At 38.2% G+C, this 18,291-nt stretch overlaps 1 protein-coding gene across 1 annotated transcript in view; it reads right to left on the bottom strand.

Annotated features, from left to right (window-relative positions):
* The window catches only part of LOC114356555 (facilitated trehalose transporter Tret1), a 37,008-nt gene extending 19,927 nt beyond the window's left edge, over positions 1 to 17,081 (bottom strand). The window contains exon 1 of the mRNA XM_028309762.1: positions 16,877 to 17,081. The gene's annotated coding sequence lies outside the window, so the exon portion shown is untranslated. The remainder of the gene's footprint in view (positions 1 to 16,876) is intronic.
* Positions 17,082 to 18,291: the final 1,210 nt, after the last annotated feature.

The raw sequence follows: 18,291 nt of genomic DNA, 5'->3' as shown, positions 1-18,291 counted from the left end.
AAACATGTCTGTTCTTAAAATAGCATGCCATTTCGTCTCTTGAACAATGTCTTTTGACCTCTGTTGTGTGATGTATCAATGCTTATTATTGACGTACATGTGCGTACACTCATACCCCAAGAAACTTCACTATACCTAACCTACCTATCTACCTACAGATTACTTCAGTGTCCACTTTAATTGTTTTATTTCCCTCCTGTTTTTCTCTAGCGAATGAATACTAAGTAAGTTAGCTAATTATCCTCAGGAATACCAATTTAACTCTCTGACTTTTTTCTCTTAACATAAGCTTTACCTACTCCTTGTTTGAACTCAGATTGACCTCGGGCGACGAATGAGGTCTGAGATGAAACAGTACTCATTGAGAATACGATTCCTTATGACTCTCTGTTCGGAAATATCTGTATAGCTACATCCAGCCATTTTCTGTAGCTTCTTAACCATTTGTCTGCTACTTATCTTGCAACAATAATGTGCTGTCAATTGTGCAGTCAGCGTCAAATCGTTCGTGACACCTAGTGACCAAAAAAATGACAACACAACCTTATTCTAAGTAACAAAGACGTGTTGCGAACTTTTTGGCTACTTTGGGTGTCACGGACTATTTGACGCGGACTGTACATCAGTCCTTGACAAGTAACGTGGTCTCCAGCTCGTATCTCCACGCTAATGATGCTAACCAAGTCATAATCGAACGAACTTGACGGTAGACACACATTCAAGCCTGGTTGGAAATTATGCAAATTGTAGTAAGGCAATTTGTTAAGACGTGTTTTGGAAGAAGATTTACATACGGAAGATTATTTTTAAGTAGATAATTAGATATTGAAAGAAATGTAATTAGAGCCGTTTCCACAACTATAGTTCTAGTGCTTAACTCAGTCAGCGCCTGTGGGTCTAGACAAAGTGCAAATTATAATCGCAAACCAGTCGAAAAGTGGTCGAAAAGCCCCTTTTTTGTATGGAGTTTTGACGGATTCGATTTTCGATTCGATCAAAAAGTGCGTTTTGTCTAGGGGGGCTGAGGTATTTGAACGACACGGGAGAGTTTTTGGTAACGTCAAACGTCAGCGAGACTTCAGATCTCATTCAGAATTAAGGTCTCTACCCACTACACCGTATCATACCATGACTGCTAGGAACGTGTCAGGCACGAAAAGCAACACGATACGCTCTACTATGCCCACTGAAAGGATCGAAAATATTCTCGCCGACATTTATTGACGCTCCGTGCATGGCACGCGACGGTGTTGATCGGTGACGGAACATTCTACTGGGAACAGTGTCATACTTTTCAATACAAACAATATTTATTTGCCTGACACGTTCCTAGCACGGTCATGGTATGATACGGTGTAGTGGGTTTTGTCAGGCCTGTTCATCTCCGCGAGTTTACATCGAAAACAAAACACGCACGATAGCCCACCTACAGGATACTATTCGACAAGGCCTCACATACGAGCGAACATTGACTCACGCACGCGTATTCTTGTGTATGATGGAAGAAAATAAAGAAAATGGTGTACTAAATACTGTGCAGTATTTAACTGCCTAAATAATAATAAAAACACAAAATGTACTTTTTTAAGTTGCCTCAAGACATTGAGAAGTAAATAAGTAGTTAATATTATTCATGATTCATGCCATGGATTCATGCTTAATCATGTATTTCCTCCGCCATTTTCCACAGTTTGGCACCTCACGTCACATCATTTTACCGAAGTCAGCCCTATAGCTTCGGCGCAGTGCCGATCACTGACGTTTGTCAACAAAATGGTCCTTGACTCTTGAGACAGGCTAAATTACACCATATTGTTAATGACATTGAGCATACATTTTTTTAAATACCTTCGCGAAGTAAAACTTCTGTACGTAGTACTTATTATTATTCTGTGGTTTTGTCACGTCACAATATGTCAATGTCGCTCGTCACCCCTCCTCCCCCGTGCTGCTCCCATACCTCAGGCACCTGAGTTAAACTTAAGACCCATAATGGTGTTACATGTTAAAATATGAAAGAATTAAAGAAATGCTATTCTTGGGGCTACTTGGAGCTAAAGTTTGAGAGGTAGAGTCTTTAAATGACTTGTAATTTTCACATCTGCATGTTAACGAGTCTATTGTGTACTGCACGTCAAGGTTAATACAGTGGCATCTTATGTTGTTGTATTATGGACTATTTTGCAATAAAAATGGTATAGCATGATGAGCTGTTAAAGTACAATTTGTCTAGTGTAACTGGATCAACGAGTTGTCGACTCACTCTGCAGTTATTGGGTCAATGGTCAGTTGCACTATGTCGATCATATTATGATTGTTCCATAATCATAATAGAAACAATGGAAGAAAATATAATAATCATAACCAACTAAACAGAGCTATAATAAGTAATCATAAACAGAGCTTGTTCAGATCATTTTAGATGGCGGCAAGAATTTAATTTTACAGTGATACCGTTTCAGCCAAATGACGTCCACTGCTGGACAAAGGTCTCCCCCAAGGATTTCCACAATAACAATCGGTACTGCGCTGCCCGCATCCAGGTTCTTTCCGCGACCTTCACAATATCGCCTGTCCACCTAGTGGGAGGCCTGCTCCTCACAGTCTTCCGGCCCATGGTGGCCACTCGAAAATTTTTGCCCCAACGGCCATCAGCTCTACGAGCTATATGCCCTGCCCACAGCCACTTGAGTTTAGCAATTCTGCAGGTTCTGTCACTTTGGTTTTCCTGCGGATCTCCTCATTTCTGATTCGATCACGCAGGGAAACTTTGAGCTTAGCACCACAATAGCACGTGAAGCTATAGTGTTATTAGTCAATAGTAATAACTAGTAGATTTGTTATACTGGCTAATAGCTCAGTCCAATGACAGTTTAACTTTCCCCCGGGACAAACTTGACCCTCACTGGTTGGGTTTTTGGGTTGGTCAAGCTGTAGATCCTGGCTACACAGGAGTTGCAGCGGTGGGAACGAGAGGTGGGAATAGTCCCTAGGCTAATAGCTCCTATTACTACAGGTACTTATGGTCATACAAATTGAAGTCCCCCACTGAGTTTGCCAGTCTTCCTGTCTATAATCGAATATGATCCATTACAGAGGGACCTTTACATATACCTTTTTTTATGTGACAGGAGGTAAACGAGCAGACGGATCACCTGATGGTAAGTGATTACTGTCGCCCATAGGCACCCGTAGTCCCAGGGGCGTTACAGGTGCGTTGCCGGCCTTTAAGGTGAAGATTCGCTCTCTTTAGTTAGCTACTTTAGTTAGGTACTGCTACGATTTTTCCACTTCAATTGCTATTGAAGGATAGAAAATAGTTTATTTGTATGCGAATTTTGCACATTCTATTCCAATGTGATAAAGAATTCCAGTGCTTCGAAAATAAGTCCCCAGTGATTAAAGTTCATTCATAAACAACAACAATTCCTTCTGAATTACCGATAAAAATACTCTAGAAGTTATGACGTCACGTCATCTGTTTACTGATTGATATGTAAGTATGTGACCCGGACCACAAACTTAGCAGGATTTTTTATATGTTTATAAAGTAATATTTTAGATTGGATGTTCCAATCCATACAAGTTTTGCTTACTTAATTTGGGATTAATCTCATAGGTTGCGGAAAGTACCTGGATACAGGTAGCGTAAGCCTCGTAACTGCCTCTGTGATCTAGTGGTAAGACCACCTGCTTCAGACGCAGAGGTCCCGGATTCCATTCCCAGTGGGGGCAGATTTTTCTGTTCGGTTTGGTTGGTGGTAGGGCTTGTTCTAAGTCCGCCTGGCTAGCTACCACCATCTTACCAAAGTCTGTCGCCATAACAACAATGTTAACAGCATTGTTGTGTTCCGGCAGTTAGAGGTAAGATAGCCAGTTCCTCCGTGGTTGAGGATTCCGGGTGAAGCTCGCTTCCACCTTCGGCCTGATCATCACTTACTATCAGGTGAGATACAGGCCAAGAGTTTCCTCGTTGTGCATTTAAAAAATGGCCGGTCTTTGTGGAAATCCTAGGCGGAGGCCTTTGGTGGCGGTGGACGTCATGTGGCTGAAACGAACGAACGAAATGTCACAGCTAATTTAATTATCCATTTGGTACTCCTATAACCTAATCTTTGTAAAGTATCGGGCAATCGATTTTTTTCAAGGTTAAAGATTAAACCTACGCAAATAAAGAAATTTGATTTGATCGGACCTAGATAGCTGTGGTATTATCAGTCTTATCATAAGTTGTTAACGTAACAATGCAGTTCTTAAAACTCCACTGTATAATATTTTTTTCATATTCAAAACGCAGCTCTCTACGATTCCTCAAGTCGCGTTTTCCCAAGGCCGAATGTCGATCCAATCGATACTTCAACCTATCTCCGATAGCTGTCAGTGATGTCAGATTTGGCGCCAATATTATCGCCCACTCCAAAACAATCCCTGGAATTTTATAAGGAAAGGTCTAGGAAAAATATTTAACACTAAGGAACAAATAAAGGTTTTTCATTCTAAATTTTTGTTCTAGAAGTCTAGGAGTAGCTTTTGCATTCTGGTTATTATCATTATAGATAGCTACAGAACCCTAACCTAACCCTAACCCGAACTCCTCCTATGTTCTTCTGATTCATTTCGTTGCGGGTCCAATGACGTTTAACTTTCCTCCGGGACAAAGTTGCCCTTCACTTGTAGGGTTTTTATTGGCGGTCAAGCTGTAGATCCTGGCTACCACAGGAGTTGCAGCTCTGGGAACGAGTCACATATCTTTGCAGATATCCCAATAAAAACATTTTCATGTATGATTCCAAGACAAGACCGTAACGGCTCGCATTGTGAAATAATATATGATATCATGTAGAGTCAACCTTCTAAGGCTGAGTTGCACCACCTAACTTCGACCGTAACTATGACGATAGCCGTTGTTTTTTGTATGGAGTTTGACAGATTTTTGACGTTTGTCAAAGTTAAAGTAAGATGGTGCTGGTGAGAACTCAACTTTTCTCTTATAAAATAGTAAACTACCTAAATAAGCATCGTTTTTAGGTATAAAGTTCATGAACTGTTATGTGAAGTTACTACGTCTTTGTTTTATCAGAAAAATTCTTTCGTTAGTTAAGTACAATACATAAAATATAATAAAAACAGTAGTTCTATATTTTATAGCCTATTAGCAAGTGTTTATGGTACGGTAGCCGAACCTTGGCTTATCTAAATCTGTGGATAGTGATTACAGAGATAACGCGTATTGCTGATAGTGCTACTATTGGGATTACGCAAAGGAGGTAATATAACTGAAGATATACTTAGTTGATTTATATCCCCTGGCTAGCCAGACACTCTAGGGTAGGAGTGGCCAACTTGATTAGACATAAGATCTACTGTTTACTAACGAGACCCTGGGCGAGCTATCACTTACATACTTCTTGAAATCTTTAATGAAACAGCATAGTTTAGTACACAATCATGTAGTATTTTTTGCCTTGCCACAATCGACTAGACTAATATTCTCCGGTCGATCGCGATCGACCGGTTGCCCACCCCTGCTCTAGAGTGCCAATGCAAAGTAACTATTTTAAAGAGATAAGTTGGTTATTACAGCAGTACTTATTATTATTCTGTGTTACAGCTACCGTTGTATAGCGTAAGCAGACTCAAGGGTTTTACATATGACTATAATTTATATAGACTATGTTTAAAAGACTATTTTAAAGACTGTAAACCCTTGAAAAGGAGGCTGACAATAGTGACTGAGTTTCTTGCGCTGCTTCTTCTCAGCACTGGCCCATTTATTGTCCCGAAGCAGTGGTAGGGTTAATACTGGGACGTGTAAAAGTGCTTTTTAAAAGCCTATTTGCAAAAATAAATGAGGTTTATGAGTTTTTTACTGTGGTCTTGAGATTGGAGAGGTGTTTTCGACTCTGTTGATCTGGAAGTCGCTCATCATGATTGTCGTGGTCCAGAATTAAGAGACTCCAGATGGAAGGAGTGGGACTCACATTGATAAGCTAAAAAAGCTTGTCAAGTGTTAAGAGTGGGTTTACCATAATACATAGTAAAGAGGCGCGATGCGAACCCGCATTCCTGGAATTTCTATTTAGCCAGTCTGACATCAGCACCGTTGGTTGTTGTTGGGCTATTGTCCGCCTTAATTATATTGTTCTCAGTTTGAATAAAAAAAAGTCTAAAGTCGCTGACATAGCCCGATGGATTAGCAAGCTGAAGTGGCAGTGGGCAGGGCACATAGTACGCTGACTGACGGAACTGACGGCCGATGGGGCAGCAAGGTTCTGGGATGGAGGCCGCGTACCGTAAAACGCAGCGTGGGACGTCCACCCACAAGATGGACCGACGACCTGATAAAGGTAGCAGGAAGGCGCTGGATGCAGGCCCCTACCAACCGTGCGATGTGGAAGTCATTGGGGGAGGCCTATGTTCAGCAGTGGACGTCCTATGGCTGAAATGATGATGATGATGGAAGAAAAAGACAGAAAAATAGGGAAAAGGCTTGGGGTAAAGAAGACCAAAAGTGTGTGATGGTCCACTCCACTAGTCTCCTCTCCCCTGTAAGAGCACGCGATTTAATTTACTAGAGGCAAATGGAGGATTTGGTCTACACTCCCCACGCTGCCCAGGTGGGTTGTGTAATGTACGATAATGCATAAATATTTTTCCAGTCAACAAATCTTTTAAGTGATTATATTGGCAGCGGAAACGTTTTAAAATGATAGCAAAGATATCGCCACTTAAGATAAAGAACTGAAATCTTTATCGATAGCACCCGCTTTGAGGGTGGCACATCAAACTTAACACTGCACCTTATGTAATACCATAGTATAATAATGAGTAAGTATTGCATAAAAAATACCTAGTGTTTTTGTACAAAATACATAATTATACTAACACAATTGAAAATCATTTAAATAATAACTTAAATGTTTGTTACATTTAAGTTAATCAATAGGTAAAGTAAGTACGAGTAGTTAACTAAGTTGTTCGTTTGTTTCAGCCAAATGACGTCCAGTAACTTGACCTATAGTAACTATTAGGAAAATTCAAGGTAAACACTGGAATTTTGTTTAGTTGTAATGGGCAATTTCGGCTTTTACCCGTGGTCCCCCCAACATGTCCCCCTGGTGGGTCCACGGGTAATTTTTTTTACCCGTTGTCCCACCGTTCTGAACAGTGTTTGCCAGTGGGTCTACGGGTAATTTATTTTAAACATGGTCCCACCGCACTAAGTGGCAAACATTGCTTGTCACCTAGCCTAGGTATCTATAATATTATAAAAAAATCTATAATTAATATAGAAAATAATTATAGGTAGGTACGGCACCATAATATCTTTATAATATCTTCACATCACACATGTGGGTTAAAGTCACTCATATCCTACTCGGCGTTTGATATTTCATCCCAGACATAGGTGACATGCAAAGTTTGCCACTTAGTGCGGTGGGACCATGGTTAAAATAAATTACCCGTAGACCCACTGGCAAACACTGTTCAGAACGGTGGGACAACGGGTAAAAAAAATTACCCGTGGACCCACCAGGGGGGCATGTTGGGGGGACCACGGGTAAAAGCCGGGCAAATTTACAACAAAAATCTCTGATGTGCCGTATTTTACAGTATTACACATTTCGTTATCTAAATAATTAATTGCATATTGTGTTAATCCCTGAAAGCATTTATCAATTAATAATTGAGATAATGAAAACCAATTACATTTTTATCTTTAAATTAACTTATTTGGGTGTTTTTTTGATAAATTGTAGATACCTACACTGACTGGTAAAAAAGTAATTTGAAGTTGATTTTAAAGATATGATACGTTTCCTTGAAAATTGGCTAGACCTGTTGACAGCCATTGATCAATTGATCAGGGATCTTTAATTCTTTTGTATTTCGACATCGATGTATATGTAGGTTACTGTCTTAGGCTGGGTTGCACCACCTAACTTTGACCGTAACTATGACGATAACCGGTGTTTTTTGTATGAAGTTTGACAGATTTTTGACGTTTGTCAAAGTTAAAGTAAGATGGTGCAACCCAGCCTTACTCTTCCTATTCTTTGGTATGGGTGGTATGGGGCTATGGGCACAGTATGGGTCTCTATCTTTCCATATATCATTATGCAAAAGCTTAGCTCTGAAATACAGATCAGGTGGAGGTTTAAAAAATTACAAGATTTAATGGTCTTCAATTGAAATCAAAAATATTACTATTATTATTTCATACTAGCTTTTGCCCGCGGCCTCACCCGCGTGAAATTTAATTTGTCATAGATCGTCATAAATTAGCCTCGTTATTCTGGGTTAGAAAGAATAATAGGTACTGTAAAGTTTCAACAAAAATCGTTCAGTAATTTTTGCGTGAAAAAGTAACAAACATCCAGACATCCATACAAACTTTCGCATTTATAATATTAGTATGACATTTGCTTGAATAATGGCAACAATAAAAGTTTATGAACTATCTGGCTATAAAACGTAACTACGTAATTTGGCTATTAACATTACACTATTATAGAGCAATAGGTAGGTACTAGCAAGCACATAGTAAAAGAATAAAATCGACACACTAGTGGAATAAAACCATAAAACACTTAAATATTGATAACTGTAGCATAATAAAGTTATTTACCTATAGGCAAATTTAAAAATCAAGTGCACTTAAAACTTAAGATAAAAATGTGTTTTCATTATCAGAAGTCACACGATTTATAATCGTGTGTTCGACGTGCCAACAAATTAATATCACCTGCGTCTTTATCGCTTTAGGTAAAACTTATACCACATAGCAGTTAATTATTGCAGAAATAATTATGGTAATTAATTTTTGTTAACCTTTTTAACACTTGGTCTGATATTACTACAGTCATGTCAAATGACACGAAGTGCATCTAGCGACCGACTAAAAAATAAATTAAAATACAGGGTGTTTTGTAGGCGGGTGCAAAGTCTTATGGGAGTGTTAGTGTGTATATCATTTACTAGTCTCTAGAACATTTTGAGCTATGTTTGTCCTAACCAAAGTCTGATATATTTTTAGGGAACTACGATTTTTCAGAGAAATACCAAAATCCCAAATTATTCTTCTTAAGGCTTTGGACCCAGCTTCCAAACACCTTGTAGAACCTAAAAAAACACATGCATCTTCTTTGTCGAATATAGGTTAGTTGCAGTCAAATATTTAAAGGATGAATCAGACTGACCGAAGCTAAGCAGTAAATAGGTTAAAGGCACCAATTATCTACTTAACCTCGAAAAAGTAAGTAGTTTGTTTTTTAGATGACGGCTAGTTAATGGATACGTAACACAATACAATAGGTTTACTTCTTACATGACTTCAGGAATATGACGTGGTGCTCATTATTATCATATATGGTGGTGATTATCAATTGTCCCCCACGGATTCAAATCCGTAATATTTTCTCTACTAGGAAGCCGTCAAAATTTTAAAGAAAAGTTTAGTATTTTTAACATACAGACAATTTTTCATATGATGTATGTTACTTCATTGTAATAATGATGTTCTAAAGTCCCATTTTGTAAACAATAATGCCTATCGATTTGACCTTGCTGCAGTCAATTAACGGTATTTAGTACTTAATTAGGAACCAGGTACCATAATATGCACGAAGACAAGTAGGTCTCTTTAAATAAATTATTACTTTTAACAGTTTCCAAATTTTCAGGAAGACTTTCAGTTATTAACAACTTTTACTAAGAAATCAATGAGAAAAAAAAATTGCTGTTCTTCATTCATTCTGGATGTTGTCCTTTCAGGCTTAAATCACTAAATCGATTGAGATGTACGAGTAATTTCTTTTGGCATAGAGTGTGAGACTCAGAGAAAATCCTAGGATAGTAAGTAAGTATGTCAGTTTTTGAAAGGGGGAAACCCGCGCGATATTGTTTTTCTGTGACCGCCCGATAGTCATTTATCATCATTATCATCTCAGTCATAGGACGTCCACTGCTGAACATAGGTCTCCCCCTATGCTTTCCATGTTTCCCGGTTGGTAGCGGCCTGCGTCCAGCACCTTCCTGCTACCTTTACGATAGTCATATCTAGTAAATTATCTGTAGTCATATTATTATGGTTAAAGCCGCAAAAGCTAGTGTATTATTAAGTATAACGATATAATGTTGCTACTGGCCGCGGAGATTTGATATGCCACCACAAACCACATCTTGAAAGGCCTTCTTGAGATCAGAGATGTATCAAGATATCTTGATAGATGCTTTAGTGATAAGTGCTTGATCATCTGATATACTCGTATCTTCAATCTTCAACGCAGTATAGGTACGTCACACTCAATGCTTTTACCAATTTGTTTAATTCATCGTCATTTCAGTCACACACAGGACGTCCAGTGCTGAACATAGACCTCCCCCTATAGTTGCCATATCGCCCGGTTGGTAGCGGCACTAGCGGCTTGCATCCAGCGCCTTCTTGCTATACTTTTATGAGGTTGTCGGTTCATCTTGTGGTGGACGTTCCCACGCTTTACGTCCAAGTTTAATACATACATACATGCTACTGTATAATTATGCATTTGTTTTAGATTTTCATCCCAAAGTTCGCGGTGGATCGACAATCTGGTGAAGGTTGCGGGAAGCGCCTGGATGCGGGCATCTGAATTCATAGTTTTTTCTAGCAAATAAACTGTTAGCCGTAGTTCAAGACCATTATTCGTTTGTTGTCTGATGGATAAAGGTAAAATTTACTTTCATGTCACGGAAATCTACCTGTTTTGACACTTTTAACTTTTAACCGCCTTGACACAGTAAGATTTGATATTTCCGTAACATTTTTTGGCGGTCAAATTGTGTGCATATCGCCAGATATCGCCACAACGACGTGGATAGGATAGCTCTTGTTTACTTTCATTCTCAAAGAATTTAGGGCCAATTACTTACTGGCAGATAAGTTCCGAATTAAATATCAGGGACTTTATCAGACGTCGGCATTAGGGCAGGAATTCCAGGATCTGTCTGACCTATCAGTCATAGCTCGTAGAACTGTAGTCTACGAGCTATGAGTATGTGCCAAGAAAGTTCACAAGTGGCGACCACGAACTGGAAAACGTAATATCCCGCAGTTCTCCCATTCAGTCTGGTGAAGATTGCAGGAAGCACCTGTATGCGGGCAGTGCAAGACAATCAGTGGGGCCATTGTCCAGCAGTGGACGGTATTAGGTTGAAACGATGACCTCATAAAGGCAGCAGGAAGGCGCTGTATGTAGGCCGCTTCCAACATGGTGATATGGAAATCATTGGGGGAGGCCTATGTTTAGCAGTGGACGTCCTCTAGCTGAAATTATGTTGATGATGATGATGACCTGATCTCAGATGACTAGGTTTACTCGAGCAATAAAGAAGTAGGTAAGTATACAATTAAATGGATAACTTATTAGATAAGCGTTATCTATTAACAAAAACAAATTTATCGCCCGTGACCCTTGTCTCCCGAGGTCATCACTATCACTCATAAGATAGCGTATCGAACTAATGGGTCTTCAGAAAAAAGTGTCAACATCTTATTAAATTAATTATGTAACTGTGGTAATAATTTAATTTAAGTAATTTTGGTTACCAACTTAATTAATACGGTTAAAAACCTTCCGAACAAATTACAATAGTTTTTTCACGTTAAACCGCACTTTCTTCAATAAATACGAGTATTTCTCTGTGAAGTGTAAGTGGACGCTGTCTGATCGCTAGAAAGCAATCCCTTCCAATCAAATTAATCAAAGGGACAGGACAGCTCTAAGACACTTCTAGGTTTAATTTAGTACTACTTAGTTATTCTCAGAACAATTAATTTCATGGTTTTGCATTCAATTTGCATTTGACGAAAAGTCTGTCTCCTGCAGAAAGAAGTTTCAAATGGGTCTTATTTTGTTTGTTTTACTTCGATTACTTATTTTATGGGCATATTATTCTAAGGACAACGAACTACAGCAAATGAATCACTATCGACAGCCCGATTGACCCACAATAATAGAACGCATTCTCAACATTTATCTCAGTTAATTTATTTATTTACTCTCAGTATGCAGTTGACAGCGCATCCAGTACATTTTTGTAGTAAAATGGCACATTACATGAAGCTACAGTGTTATATTCATTTATTCCTTTTTTCATGTGCATAATTACAGGGTGAAATTTTGTTATGCCACCTGGAGGGAAAGTAGGTACTCTTAATAATGTAGATAGAAAATTTTACTCAAAGAAAACGTTCCTTTATTTTTTAAAAGAAATAGAACTGCATTCAAAGATTTCCAAAAAACTTGCCACCAAACCAACTAAAATCTGTTAAAAATTACACCCTGTATTTTTATTGCATCGATTGTTAGGGTTAAGCATAAGGATGAAATCTCTCTAACAAACTTGATTAATAAAATGAAAGAAAAAAGTACTGATTTTGGTAGTTGAGTAGGTATTATGATTGATTTTCATACGTGACAATACCACATTGTACCTACTTACTTGCATGTAATAGGTAGTAATAGTAAGTAAGTTGACGTTTCTCGTCTGCGAATTCGCAAGGTCATGATGACTGTAAAAAGTTGAACTCAAATCAATTTGAATCGTGAATCATTGCAAAAGATCACGTTTTCCTAAAATTTCCACCGTGCGATTTTATTATTGTCAAAAGAGCAATCAATGAGTTTGACTTTCGGTATTAATCCAGTTCATTAGGAAACAACAACGATCATAAAAAAATGTGGAAAAAAATACTACGAGTAAATTTTGTACTTTGTATTCTTTTACGTTTGGGTTCCCAAGAGCACCTACGGGACCCAGGCACCTCTTTCCCGGTGAACAGTCTGGGCTTGTGCCGCTTGTACCTAGGGCCCAGTGATGATTGAGGGCCGAAGTCGGCTCAAAAAAAATAAACAGTAATACCAAAGTACCTACCTGTGAATAATATCAGTTGTCGTATGTACCTACCTAACTGCTGAAAAGTACTACCTAACTATCATTTTGAATTTTCCCGTTTTTTAGAGAAAAGTGGTTTGACGTTTTTAATGCTAGGCCTCCGGTAGATTTGTGTGGCTTTATTGTGTTTTCCTCATCATTTAAAAAAAATTAAAAACCTACTTATTTATAGATATTAAACAGAAGAAGTTAAAAAATTCCATACAAAGTAGCCTATGTAAAAAACGCACTATTTTATTTACTCTAGGCTTTAATATAAACTAAGACAAAGAAAAATATATCTACGTATATTTACACTATGTCTGCGTTATTTCTATAGCAAACGTTGTTATAAATTAGTTATTTTAATATGATTACTAAGTTTACTTATGGACTAATATTGTTTACTTTACATTCAGCGTCTGTCTAGCCATTTGGTAGCTTTCAGCTCGGGACAGTTAATCTTTCTTAAATATTAGTAGGTACTCAAATTAATTATGACGTCATTATTCAGCCGTTCGAAGTTTGCGCAGCACGCCGTTAAAAAATCTTTTCGATTATTTTAGACGTCAAAATGTGTCAAAATGCTTGGGCGCGTAAAATTTATAAAATGGCACGATAAAATCTTGTCGCGGCTTAGGTCGCGGCGAGCATTCTAGGCCTACATACAGGTCATGTTGGATTTTATTTTATTCTATACTATGATAGGTCACTATAGTCGGTTAAGTCTTAACCATTATGGAGGCTTACTAAAAGTAAAAAATCAAATTAAAATAATAATATAGGTTAAAATATCAAAAACATACGAGTACTTTACACATCGAACCCCAGATCAATACAAAGTACACAAATGTTTGTAATGACCGGGGATCGAACCCACGATCTCTGCTATAAGTAAGTACGCACAAACCAACAGCACTGCCAGGCATTGAAGTAATATTACTGTAGGTACGTACCTAGTAGGTAAGTACATACATTATATTATATCTCAATGCTGCCAGAGGTGGAATTGTGTAAAGCAATCGTAATTATTTGACAGACAAACGCTTTGTTTAATTGACTTTTTGTGACTTTATCGTACGTTATGAACTGTCAAATGATTACGATTGCTTTACACAATGAGGGTTTTCGCGAATGAAAGATCCGCTAGATGGCGGGACGTGGATGTGGGGTCTGACAGGGTCTGACTGCTGCGTGATTAGTGGATTTTGACATATCTGTCAATGTCATGTCAAAAATAACCAATCATGCAGCATTTGGACCTCGCCAGTGGCGGCGTAGCATGGGTTGGCACCCGGGGCGATCACCCACCTGTCCCCCCCGTCATAAGTCCTAAGGCACCCACTGGTACCCCCCAGGATTTTGGAGTTAGGTACCTACCGATTCGAAGATTGAAAGACAATTCGTTTTGTTTGTAAGACAATTGACCAAGTAAGTCTCTAAAGAAATCTCAGAACATTGACTGATATTCTTTACCATGCAACGATTAGTTAACCCTTTACGGCGCTCAATTGCAGTTCTGCATCATACCACTTGAACTCATAGAATCTTTCAAACAGTAACAAAAATACCTTATAACGTAGTGCGGCATATCTGCAGCAAAGCACCCTTACGAGTTAGTTAACTCTGTTTGTGCTAGATGGCGCTATTTTATTTTTGTGATCACCTAAAGTGAGAAACTTGTAAAATCCGGTTTGTTTTGTTCGGTGGTGATTTTGATTCTTTGTTTTTCTGGTGTTAATGAAAATATTGATCTGAAATTGGTGTGGAGTGAGGGTAAGTTATTGGTTTTCAATAATTTGATATATTTGAAATGATTTTTATTGTATTTACAGAATTAGAGGACAATTTTCTTATGATGCAGTTATGCATCATTGCGCTTTAAATTTATCATTTTTACTATGTGTCTAATATCTATCTCTTTTCTTCTAGACCCATTATGACTTCGAGGCTTCCACATCCAGGTACCAGGACCCAATCTTGGACGACTGAGGACTTGGAGAATATTCTGGACCAATGGGAAAATAGTGATGATGGCTCAGATTTAACATCAGTTGAACAGGTTTCAAATTATGATGGCGTTGGTATATCCTTGGTAGCTTGGAGAGTTAATAAGATTGTGAATCGGGTATCCAGCATTGCTGGCAAGAACCTCACATCCGTAGTAAAGTAGAGTTGACAAGTCACAAAAGAAACATTACTGTAGAGGGGCCTTTTATAGTAGCAGAATATTATCATCACATGGGAGGACCTGATGGACCGCGTAATGGTACATTATAAGATTAAACTGCGTAGTAAACATTGACACATAAACCTCTCTTACCCCCTACTTTTTGGTACGATTTTACACCATGATGCACTTCTGCAACACCATGTTTTTTTCAAAAATAAATACTTTTTTTTCAAGTGTGTTTTTTTTAACTATTTTTCCCATCTTCTATATACCTCATACGACCTGTTTTTGATATAAAAATAATAAAATACGTTCTTGCGCCGTAAAGGGTTAAGCATGCAAAGAATCTTTTCAAAAGTTGTTTTTCTTTAATTAAAACAATGTAATGCAGATTCCAGTGACGGATTTATAGATACAGATTTGTCGCCTGTTCAAAGAGAGCCTCTTAAAGGTGACTGATGCCTGATTTCACCTCCAATTAGGGTTGCCAGGTCCAAAAACACAAAAGCCGGACTATGTGCTTCATTTGGCCGGACATTTTACCCTAAAAGCCGGACATGCGACGGGGGGGGGGGGGGTTCAATTAGTGAGCTCATGAGTGAGTACTATCATCATCGGTTGCCTAACGTCCTGATGCGTGCGTGCCTTATTCTGTGGTTATTTTGGCCGGACCGCAATCAAAAAGCCTAACTATGTCCGGCTTTATCCGGACGCCTGGCAACCCTACCTCCAATCCCTAATTTTTAAGTGATGTTTTCATCATCATCATCATTTCATAGGACGTCCACTGCTGAGCATAGGCCTCCCCCAATGATTTCCACAATGGCCGGTTGGTGGCGGCCTGCATACAGCGCCTTCCCGCTACCTTTATGAGGTCGTCGGTCCACCTAGTGTGTGGTGGTTGTGATGTTTTTATAGAAAAACAAAATTCCTGTTATGTGTCTATAGGGGTCACTTCAAAATTAGGGATTGATGGTGAAAACGGGCATGAGTCTATTTCGTCACTTCTTCTCCGAAGTGGTAGGGCAGCTAATTTTGGGACGTTTATCTTGAAAGGGCCTACCTACATGGAATTTGAAATGCTATGCATAAACTAACTACTAATTTCATAAAATTATCACTTCACGGGATTTATTGCAACAATATCTATTTTATTTTAAATATTTTATTTACCGTTAAAATAGATATTGTTGCAATAAATGCCGTGAAGTGATAATTTTATGAAATTAGTAGTTAGTTTATGCAACATAACTAATAGTTTAAAATACTAATTTCATGTTTACATAGTGAGTGTTAATTTGGTATTATTAAATTAATGAAAAGTTTTTTCTTCTGGAAGTCTAATGCCCGTTTTCACCATCAATCTCTAATTTTTAAGTAAATCCTATGGTAACACATAAAAGGAATTTTGTTTTCATAGGTGTTACTTAAAAATTAGGGATTGATGGTGAAAACGGGCATACCTAAATCACAACAACATTTTTAATAATATTATACTTATACAAACTTTTTTATGTTTAAAATGTTAATTATCATTTATTATTATTAACTGATAGTTAAATCTCTCATGTCCGACAGTTAGATAATGTGTAATATCCCCATAATGTATTATTGTAAAGTCGCAGCATCTACAATTTTTTATTTTTCATTAGTTCTAACAAAAAATATCTTAAAATTTTCCATACAAGGAAAAAATATTCAGATTTAATTTCCATAATTTTGTAGGTACTTTAAGTTAACTAGCGGACTTATCAATGTCAAAAAAAGAAAAAACAAAAGAGAACTCACCAAAAATAAATGAAACTCGATGTGTCAGAACGTTAAAAACTAAAAACACTGGCCGGCAGAACTCACAGATAAGTTTTAACTATGGAACTGATAGTGTTCGATTTTTAAATTATGTAACGATGCGTATTGGCGCGCTGGGATTGAATTTGTGCGCGCGGGCAGCCACCGGTCGCACTGTACGCTAATGTACTGGCCAAAAATAAATTTTCGAATACCTACGTAACGGATACGTCACGAGGAGTGGGCTCGCCATGCGAGTGTCGTGATGTCAATGAATATTTTTCAATAACAACATGAATCTAAAATTACATTATAAAGCCTATAGATGAATGAAGAGAAGGTGTATTATTATGCCTAGGATTCGATAGTGGTAAAGAGAAGTCCTGATGTAAACATCAAATCTCCTTATAGAATGGAAGAAGAAGAAACGTCCATTTCCACTTTTCCGGGCAGGTACTTATCGCTAATTTTTTGTTTTGATGTGGGCTGTAAGTAAGGCTGTAACTCAGTGTAGGCTATTTTGAACATAGGCGATGCGATGTTCGACGCCGGGTCAGCTAGAAAATCTTCTAGCTGACAAAGACAGGAGTGTTTATGCAAAACTGCTACCTTTAGGTACACTATTTGAACTTGAACTTAAAAAGGTCATTTCGATTACTTTGTTGGTAAGTTAAGTTACCTAGGCAACTATTGTATTTTGCGTCATTATTAAATATTTACAATACCTACTTACAACTACCTACTCGAAAAATACTAAAGTCCTGACGTAAGTCCTAACATGTCTTACACCTTCTCGCCACTTTAACACTGATTAAATATTAAAAATTTAAAAACCCCGACACAAAAAATTAACTCTAAAAACTAATAATTAAATAATAATTTAAACCTGTAATGTCGCGTCGGGATACCGATTTACATAATCAAATCGGTACAAAGTCAGACCCTTTATACAGATTTTCCAGCGACGATCTGTTCCGCCATTTTGTGGCGGCACGGCCATCTTGGACCGATTTTCATCAAACATAGCTAAGAACACTCCCGACTAACTCACTTTTTACAAAAAAAAAAAAACAAAATCAAAATCGGTTCACCCGTTCGGTACGATGCCACAGACAGACACACAGACACAGATATACAGACACAGACACGTCAAATTTATAACACCCCGTCGTTTTTTCGCAGGGGGTCAAAAACTGTCCTGCTGATATAGGTCATCATCATCATCATCATTTCAGCCATAGGACGTCCACTGCTGAACATAGGCCTCCCCCAATGCTTTCCATGTTGATCGATTAGTAGCGGCCTGCGTCCAGCGCTTCCCTGCTACCTTGTAGGTGGACGTCCCACGCTGCGTTTTCCGTACGTAGCGTTTCTAAAGTAGGTACTTACATGTATTTTAACTAGCTGACTCGGCG

The sequence above is a fragment of the Ostrinia furnacalis genome, unplaced genomic scaffold (genome assembly GCF_004193835.3).
Source record: "Ostrinia furnacalis isolate ACB-3 unplaced genomic scaffold, ASM419383v2 OfSCF2829, whole genome shotgun sequence".
NCBI lineage: Eukaryota > Metazoa > Arthropoda > Insecta > Lepidoptera > Crambidae > Ostrinia > Ostrinia furnacalis.
The sequence above is the reverse complement of the archived record's forward strand: the minus strand, read 5'-3'. Positions and strand labels throughout refer to the sequence as shown.